The following is an 8,540-nucleotide window of genomic DNA, read 5'->3' as shown; positions in this document are numbered from 1 at the left end:
GGTACAGCGGCATTCGATACGAGGCCGACGACGCGTCTAATTGCCTGAGCACATTGTTGCGTGACAGCGAAGTTCATTTGTTTTGTCATTGGCTATGGCGGGCCTTGGTTACCTTTGTACATGACGTATGGAAATTGGTGATGTACGATTTTGTACTTTGTTTCAAATGTGGAGTAGTCGCAGCTTAGTCCGCATGTAAATCCTTTTTCGCTACATTAATTCTTAAATTACTGAATTATCCATAGCGCCATTTGTACGACGCCAGCGCCATCTGCTCAAGAATTAAGATTAAATTTTCCATTTTGCCCACAGAAGTACATTGCCGGAATAAAACTATATATTAACCGAAGGCATGATCTATCTCTGTGCCAAATATCCAAATCCTTCCTATTAGGACGGTAGCGGAATCATAATTTTTTAGATTGTGGGTCATAAAGGCAACTTAACATCACTTAATTTGCTCTTTACGATAAAGGAACATTCATCATGCATTCTTCATCCTCTTATTCGGGTCGAAATGAAACGTCTTGTACATCCTGAGATGAAGAAAACTACACTCCACTTGATGTTAGGCCTGATGTGCTTCGAATTATATTGGGCAAATCCTTCAAAACATTGCTCTTAATTATGACGGGATCTACCGCGCAAGGTTCAAAAAGTTCGGTTGGCTATGTAAGTTTAGAAAATACTTCTATATTGAGTTCATAGAAATTATGAGCTAGTCACGCAATATATTTAGGAAATATATTGTACTTACAATGTTGTATTCGAGGAGTTCCAGCCAGGATTTTTCGAAGATCTGAAAAAAATAATTATAAATTAAAATCTATACACAAAGCATAAAGTCAGTCAATTCAAAAATGGAACCAATATCATCAGTTTATGGTCCATCCACTATTTTTTACGATATGAATATAAAATTATTTGCCCTTATTCCTTGTTAACCGGCCATAATAAAATGTATAAGGATTTTACGATCATGACATTGGAAGGTTGCAGCGAAAACAGATTTAAATAAAAAGAAAACTTATAATGTGCATCTTCAATGTGTGTCGAGGTTGCCTCATTGATTTCAATGTTGCAGCAGAAGGTTCTAGGTTAATTTTTTTACGTGTTTGTTAATGAGAGCCCACTGCACCTGATGGTAAGTGGATTGGGGTCCAATAGAATGCCTACTGACGAAAGATGATTACCCCTTGGCAGACGACACAACTATGCCGGCCTGTTGGAACCGGATATACACGGGTTAATATGATTATAATATTAAAATTTTTTCCCGATGTTTCGAACACTTTGCAGCCTTTATGTTCGCTGGGCGGATTGAGGTCGTCGTAAAGCCAACGTTACAATATTTACCTTCATTTTACAATTATACAAAATTAACGTATAATTGTAAAGGTGAAATCGTTCTACAGAAACTACTTCTTCGATTTTCAAATCGAATGTATAATTACATTCTTTATACATATTACACAGCCAAGACATAACGGCGATTGTACCCTTGCAATCTATTAGGAAAATGTTATTCGAAATCTCGGAAAAAGTAGCCGTAAAGTATCGCCCGCAACGCGTGACCTATCGAACATCAACATAACAAAAGTGCCTCGACTAAGATTAGACGTTAATACCATTATCTTATTGGTATTATAATGCGAAGGTTTCTGAACGTTGGGAGGTTAGATGCAAACGCAGAAGCTTGTAAAGGAATTTGGATAAACTTCAGTATAATGTATCAGCTATGATGACTAACCTCTATCAGCCATTATCTAATATACTTTTACCTTACTTGAAAGAGCATTAATAGTTTTAGAACATATCTCAAATTATAGTTATCATAGAACGCGATTTAGGCTGGTGGACAACGTTTTAATGTTTGTCACAAAGGAATTGTACTGGCGGCCTCATTGGAGATATTATCAAACCATTAGATACTTAACACTACTAGAGAGTAAAGATACAAATGGAAACTTCCAGAAGATGTCTTAGTTTGCATTATGCATCCACTTTATATACTGAATATCAATAAACACGTTTTATGGGCATCACGAAAACTGCGCAGTGCATCTGCGATTCGCTTGCAATGGCGCAGTTGTGGCACGTGATGATTGCGTGATCATCAGGGTTTTCCTGCAAGATATACAAAATAATTAAACGACCTAGTCTCATAATGCTCAACAATAACCCTGGCTACAATGTCCTATAAACTGGAAGACAAGAATATTTGCAGGATCTTGCAGCAATGGGTATTACGAATTACGATGTTTATCCGCCTGAGCTATTTATTTTGATACATTTATCACCAAGTAAATAATGAATTCCAGTGTATAAACTACTATCAGCACGGATGATGTGGGTATAACAGATGGTGATGGTGGTATCAACGACTGAAACGTTATGGTATGTAGGTAGTTATGTATGACTACTCGGTTCGGTCCTTGTCTTTGTTTTTAAAGCAAGCGAAGTTGCTAGCAAACCCTAGTTCACCATGGAACGGTCACTTATCCACTAAGCTAAACTCAAACACCATAAGGGGCCGTACGTCATCTTTATTAGCCATCGTTACTGTCACACTCTTGGCAAATTGGCTCGAAATTCAGAAATATGAGCTAACTGGTGTCATTACGGCTGCCTTGTGTACTTTCGTATTACTATTTGATATGTCTAATGTGACAAAGTTGATGCTCTTTGAATTACGATCAGAGTTCGTTCGGCTTCGAGATTCGGAGATGGCTTGATAGTCTCGTTTCAAAGGCGTGTTATCAGTTTGACAATATACGTATAGATGGGATTGTAGTTTGAGATGAGGAAATTCTCGGAGGTTTTCCTTTAGTTGGTAGAATTTGTCATTTTGCACAAAATATTAGTGTACTGAGAATACGTGGAACATTATAAAAATAAACATAGATTTTTGTGATACAACACTTAATTACATAACAATGAATTATGTACGTGGCAAACAATTAAACAAAACCAATTAAAATAAACTAATCGAAGTATGTACAAGTATAAAATTTTATTACACAATTTATTGATTATAAATTCTATTTTCTTACGAGGCAGATCCATATATAACTACATCTATACAGTAAATTTAGACGGCGACACCTTAAGCCAAATGGTCAATAAACCAGACAATATGAGAGACAATAGACCACAATCGGCTCTGTTCAATGCACCACAATATCCTACTAATAAATCTGGACAAGTTATGTTTATTTGTTGTGGGAACGATAGTGGCACGAAATCTATGAGATTTGGGTGGGAATATCGTCTTCGGATATAAATTCTTAGTTATCCCCACATAGATAGAGAGAGATATAGATAGTCTAGTTGAGTGTGGAACAGACTGGTGAATCGAATATCCGCTGGTTCAAATCCCAAGGCTTTTCTAAAATATTTGTGTATTCTTTGTGAATTATCACTTGCTTTAACGGTGAAGGAAAACATTATGAGGAAATCTGCATTAGAATTTTGAAGGTGTGTGAAGTTTACCAATCCGCACTAGGCCAGCGTGGTGGACTAAGGCCTGATCCCTATCAGTAGTAGAGGCCCGTGCCCAGCAGTGACACATAATCCCATTTTGCAATATGCTTGGAGGTGTGTTGCGTCGACTCAACATCGTATATGGGGTACGTGGAAGAAGATTAAATATAATATTATTGTATATTTTGTTTCCATATAATATTTACAATGCGTAAACATTTTCCTTGTAATAATATATTGTAAGCATCTTGTACATCAAAACGATATTTATCGTTCATTTATTAAATTCGAAATACCAATCCATCTTGGATTGATATAACTTGAGAAAATGAATACAGATAGTTTATATAAGCGTGCTCTATTGGAATACCTATAATATTACGAAGAGAAACATCCATTCCTGTTTATTAATTATGCTTAATTCATCTGGATTACGGCGTGCACACTCGTTTATTTATATTGCTGTTCGCACGCTATGTTTGCGCATCTACTTAGCAATTAGTTTGATTAATATCAAGTGCATGTCAATGAAGGATCTGAGGCGATGGGCTGCTACAAGAACTCTTTTTCTTTGCCGTTTGTTTTACTTGGGAGGTAAATTCTGTTTGTGATATTGGATGCAGTGTGCTGGTGGTAGGATATATTTCATATTATCCCGGTTAGCGACCACCATATACAAGGTGTTAAAACCCGCCATAGTGGCGTTCGTGTGCCGCGTTCTGGGAACATCTACAGGTATAACTTAAAAAATAGGTCCCATTTTATCCCGGGAGAATATAAAGCGTCATTTTGACCCCGGAAATATTTTTCACGCAGGCAAAACAAAAGTTATAGTGACTTATTTGCAAGTAGTCAAATTATACAAGAAATATTTCCATATTACTGTTACTCACTTGTCTCGTGAGTGTCTTATACGATCAATGTTTATATCTATATAACGTGTTCGTATCAGAGACAGAAACTTCGACCTCTAGTTTTATTGTTTTGGGATTAAAGTTCTGGTCAATCAATCTCAGTAGACATCAACTCCCTTATGAGCACTTGGACAAAGTACATTACACCGAAATTTTACCACTCTTAAGATTTTAAGACTTCTTTAATAACTTACTAAATAATGAAGTACAGAAAACTAATATTCTACCCACGAATAATATTGATTTATTTACACTTTGTACAAATGGTATACAGTGGTCTTAATGCCATGGGCATTCTCTCCCAGTCAACCTTAGGGTGGTGTAGAAGGAGGAGGCAAGTGCATAATAAAAACAAAGTGAAAAACATTAGTGTCTAACCATTGCCTAATAAGTTCAAAAGGCGGTTCCCAGATCTTTTTAAGACCACAATCTAAACCTCTCTTCTACAACAGACCTAAGTATCCTGTTTGTTCTCTTTCCCTAACAAGAGCAGCGAGGGTAGAAATAGCTTCGCGTCAACATTTGCATGCTTTAGTCGGAACTATGGCGAGCGTTTAAAATAAACACAAGCGACGGCGCAAATAGGTTCTGCTTTTATAATATTTGCAAGGAAGTTGGCGTCGCAAATGCCTTCTGCTTGATGCGGCTCAAGTTAGAAGGCGGGGCGACTTGGTTATGAGATTTAGGGCCTGTTTCAGATGTGTAAAGTAAATTTTATTTGATAGTTATCCATTAAACAGCTAATGTAGATAGGATTTATTTTATGACTTTATTTGGGAGTTTAGATGCATATGTCTCATTCGCGTAAACATAAGTGTTCCGTATTTTTATTGAATTCCAACAATGCTAGCACATTTATGATTATATTTCTAATAAAATGAATAGATCTGTATCTGCCATAAAATCGATCGCACCTTAAGCAGCGACAAGTGCTGCCACCTCGAACGCGCATTACGTACTTTCTATTCATTTAAAGTAACGGACTCGAACGCAACGTAGTTCGGTGAGCGCTAAGTCTTATATTCAAAATGACAAACTAAATCGGAGAAGGACAATCAGTGATAGTGCGGTGCAATCCTGAACGGCAGCCAGCATGCTATGACCATTCATCAGTACTGGGTACTCAGGGAAACAAGCGGTGCTGCGAGTGCAGGTGAGTGGTAGATACAGTCCACAGTCCACACATTACCATCCGTCGAAGGTCTGTTCGATTTCCAAAGCAATAAAACTATTCAGCATGGATTAGAGTGTGATTTTTTTATTTGGTCGGCTTATACATTTATGTAAGGTAGCATTTATTCAAAGTTATCAGACAGCGCCTCAGATGGTTAGTATAAGGAGGTAAATATTTTGTATGCAGCGCTTCACGTATTACCGCTGTCAAGCGAAATGCTAAGATTTTTAAGAACATTTTGACCAGAGTAAATACTAGATATAATGAAGATTTGTTCTTTCAATAGAGCGCAGTAAATTGTTATTTAAAGTGCTGTGTTGCTGTGTTTGAAAAGCCAACTCCTATAGTAAGGGACTCGATATTCTCATCTTCTTTTATTATTACAACACCTCCCTTTTTTCGAGTCGGCCGTGAAAGAATTTACCAGGGATACCAAGTACCTTTGTCTTTCCCAGGGTTTCAAACTATCTCTATACCAAATTTCATCGAAATTAGACCAACCGTGACGGGGGACTATGTTTTACAATATGTGAAGAGCACTTTGTTCTTCATTGTAGTCCACAGTTGATAAACAAGCGTTTACATTGCTTTTCTCAGGTATTTTACGTTTAAAGAACTTTATTTCATAAGAATTCGATTCACTTACATGAGATACAAACAAAATAAAATAATTTGATAGGGTACTAGTACAGGTGTTTGTATTATATCTATAATACATATGAGTATACATTAATGGGTACAATTCTATAAACTACATTAATTACAATTTATCACAATATTTAAAACTATGAAGGTAGTTCTAAATAATTAAAACCGGTGGGACGATGTTGAATGTTCGGATTGCGCTCGTGCCGCTTCGTGAATTCTCGTATTTTAAAATTAACTTGTACTTAACTCAATTTAACTTGCACCAAACCGCCAAGAATGTTAGCCGCACCGTCTTGCAACGAACTGGCATTGAACACTGCGGATATTGGCCAAATGCCAGTAAGTGGCGATCATCAATGGCATAATTGCTTTGTTCCTTGTTCACACACAAATTGTTATGTTCGGCACGGAATTTTATGGGGCCATTGTTGACTGTTGCGGTCTGGTGGGTAAAGAAATAAAATTTTTGAACAATAACTCAGTTGTAGGTTATAGAAATGATTTATTTTCCTTGTTTAATTTTTAATAGTCATTGATTTAGCTAGTGGGCTTCCGTTAAACTTTGTACCTCAAGATATGGTGAAGAACCCTTCAAACTATCTTGTTTTACAATTACATCGGATTACACAAGGTTTATTATAACTAATATATTCGTAGTTGTTACACCAGGGGATTACACGACGTAATACAAAATGTATTATGTAAATCGATATTTGTATACATTTCTGGTACATCGGAAAATACACTTTATATGTACAGTCAGCCACAAAAGCAGCTCAACAAAATTTAATCGTCTTTAAAAGTTTGTGTCCGTATCGAGAATAGTTCTGTCTTCAGTAAAATAAGCCCCAAAGGTTTACTTTATTTTAGATAACAGATATTGAAGTTAAATATACAAGCGTTTTAATGTTTTTAAATTGTTCAGCTACTTTTGTGGCTGACTGTACACGTACAAACATAAACGTGAGTTAATTATAAGAGTATGGCGAAGGGTTTAAATCTTGTTTTAGCCCTTATTAAATATCAAACAGCGCTGGTCATTGATTTGGGAGTCTCCTATGAGGATAGTGTATAGTAAGTTGGCTTATGAGAGATAGTTTCGGAGTTTTTGGAGTTCGATTTCATAAGTAGCAATTTCTTGAGGGTCCTTATTGGTTTTGCAGCACATTATTTGAAAATAAGGTGCTTGCACAGTAATAAATATTGGTGCCTATATCATATTTATCATATATCTCGATATTTATGTGCATCTAGGATAAAAGGATAAAAGCGGTTTTTTAGATTTCTGTATTCAATTTGCTTTGTCCAGTTAAAACCTGCCAAGAAATAATTCCATTGTTTTTTACATATTTCAAATGTCGCAATTGTGGATAAAATGTCCCAGTAATTATAAGTTGAGAGTTCATTTAGTTTAAACAATGGAATTGTTAAGCTCTTAATTATGTTTAGAATTTTGTATTGTTATTGAAGGCACGTGGAAACAATTATTTTCTATAGGGCCTCATTAGCAAACAGAATGAAATGCTAATATTCTATTCCTAGGGTCCCTTAGGGGTTAGAAATGTAAACGATAAAAGCCAGTGTTAGGCGTAATGAAAAAAAAATCATTAGTAAGGCCTGATTCAGTGGCGAAGTTACCGCGTTGAGGTCTAGCTTCAATTCTGGGTTGAGCATGAGAATCTGGCATTGGAGTCAATATAGCAATAGTAATGCCAGCTTTTTCATGGGACATTGCTGGCAAAATATACACATACATATTTCACCAGCTCTGTCCCCTCTGCTATGCACCTCTGCCTACCCTTGAAAAGAGAAGGTGTGATGTTATAATTGTAATGTTGCAGTATCTAAGGCCATATCGCATTACGTAGCCAATGAATTTCTTGGAGGAACATATAATCGTAGTTCAATATAACAACAGCAATTATTATACACTCATTGCTGCAGGAGGCATGCTCCGATATGAGGAGAGCAGTAGTGGGCATGGGTAGCATTATTATGAGGCGATAACGCCTCATAATTATCTTACGAATATACATATAAGTATTGTTTTACTAACCCCAAATAAGTCTGTGTTACATAATTAATAATAATAAATAAATAAATAAATATATAAACTTAGTAAGCAAATAAATAAATATTTTTTATTACTAAATATTGTTTTAACAAAGACACGAGTAAAACAGATTTCCACTCAGAGATATGCGAGCACAAATCTTAATCCAAAAAGTCTCAAAACTCAATGAAAAACCCAAGCAATCAGTTGCAAACCGCTTTAATCCGACAGCGTTGCGTCAAACCTTCGTCAGTGAAACTGGGTCGCT

The 8,540-nt window shown here is 36.2% G+C and overlaps 1 long non-coding RNA gene across 1 annotated transcript; it reads right to left on the bottom strand.

The window, feature by feature from the left end:
* Positions 1–531: 531 nt before the first annotated feature.
* Positions 532–7,400, bottom strand: LOC115453121. The gene is made up of 3 exons (XR_003939542.2): positions 7,386–7,400; positions 4,834–4,837; positions 532–799 (listed from the first exon to the last, which is right to left on the bottom strand). It is a non-coding gene; the product is annotated as an uncharacterized LOC115453121 (long non-coding RNA).
* Between the last annotated feature and the right edge of the window lie 1,140 nt (positions 7,401–8,540).

This window comes from Manduca sexta, unplaced genomic scaffold (assembly GCF_014839805.1).
Source record: "Manduca sexta isolate Smith_Timp_Sample1 unplaced genomic scaffold, JHU_Msex_v1.0 HiC_scaffold_2175, whole genome shotgun sequence".
Taxonomy (NCBI): domain Eukaryota; kingdom Metazoa; phylum Arthropoda; class Insecta; order Lepidoptera; family Sphingidae; genus Manduca; species Manduca sexta.
This window is presented reverse-complemented; position numbering and strand designations above follow the sequence as displayed.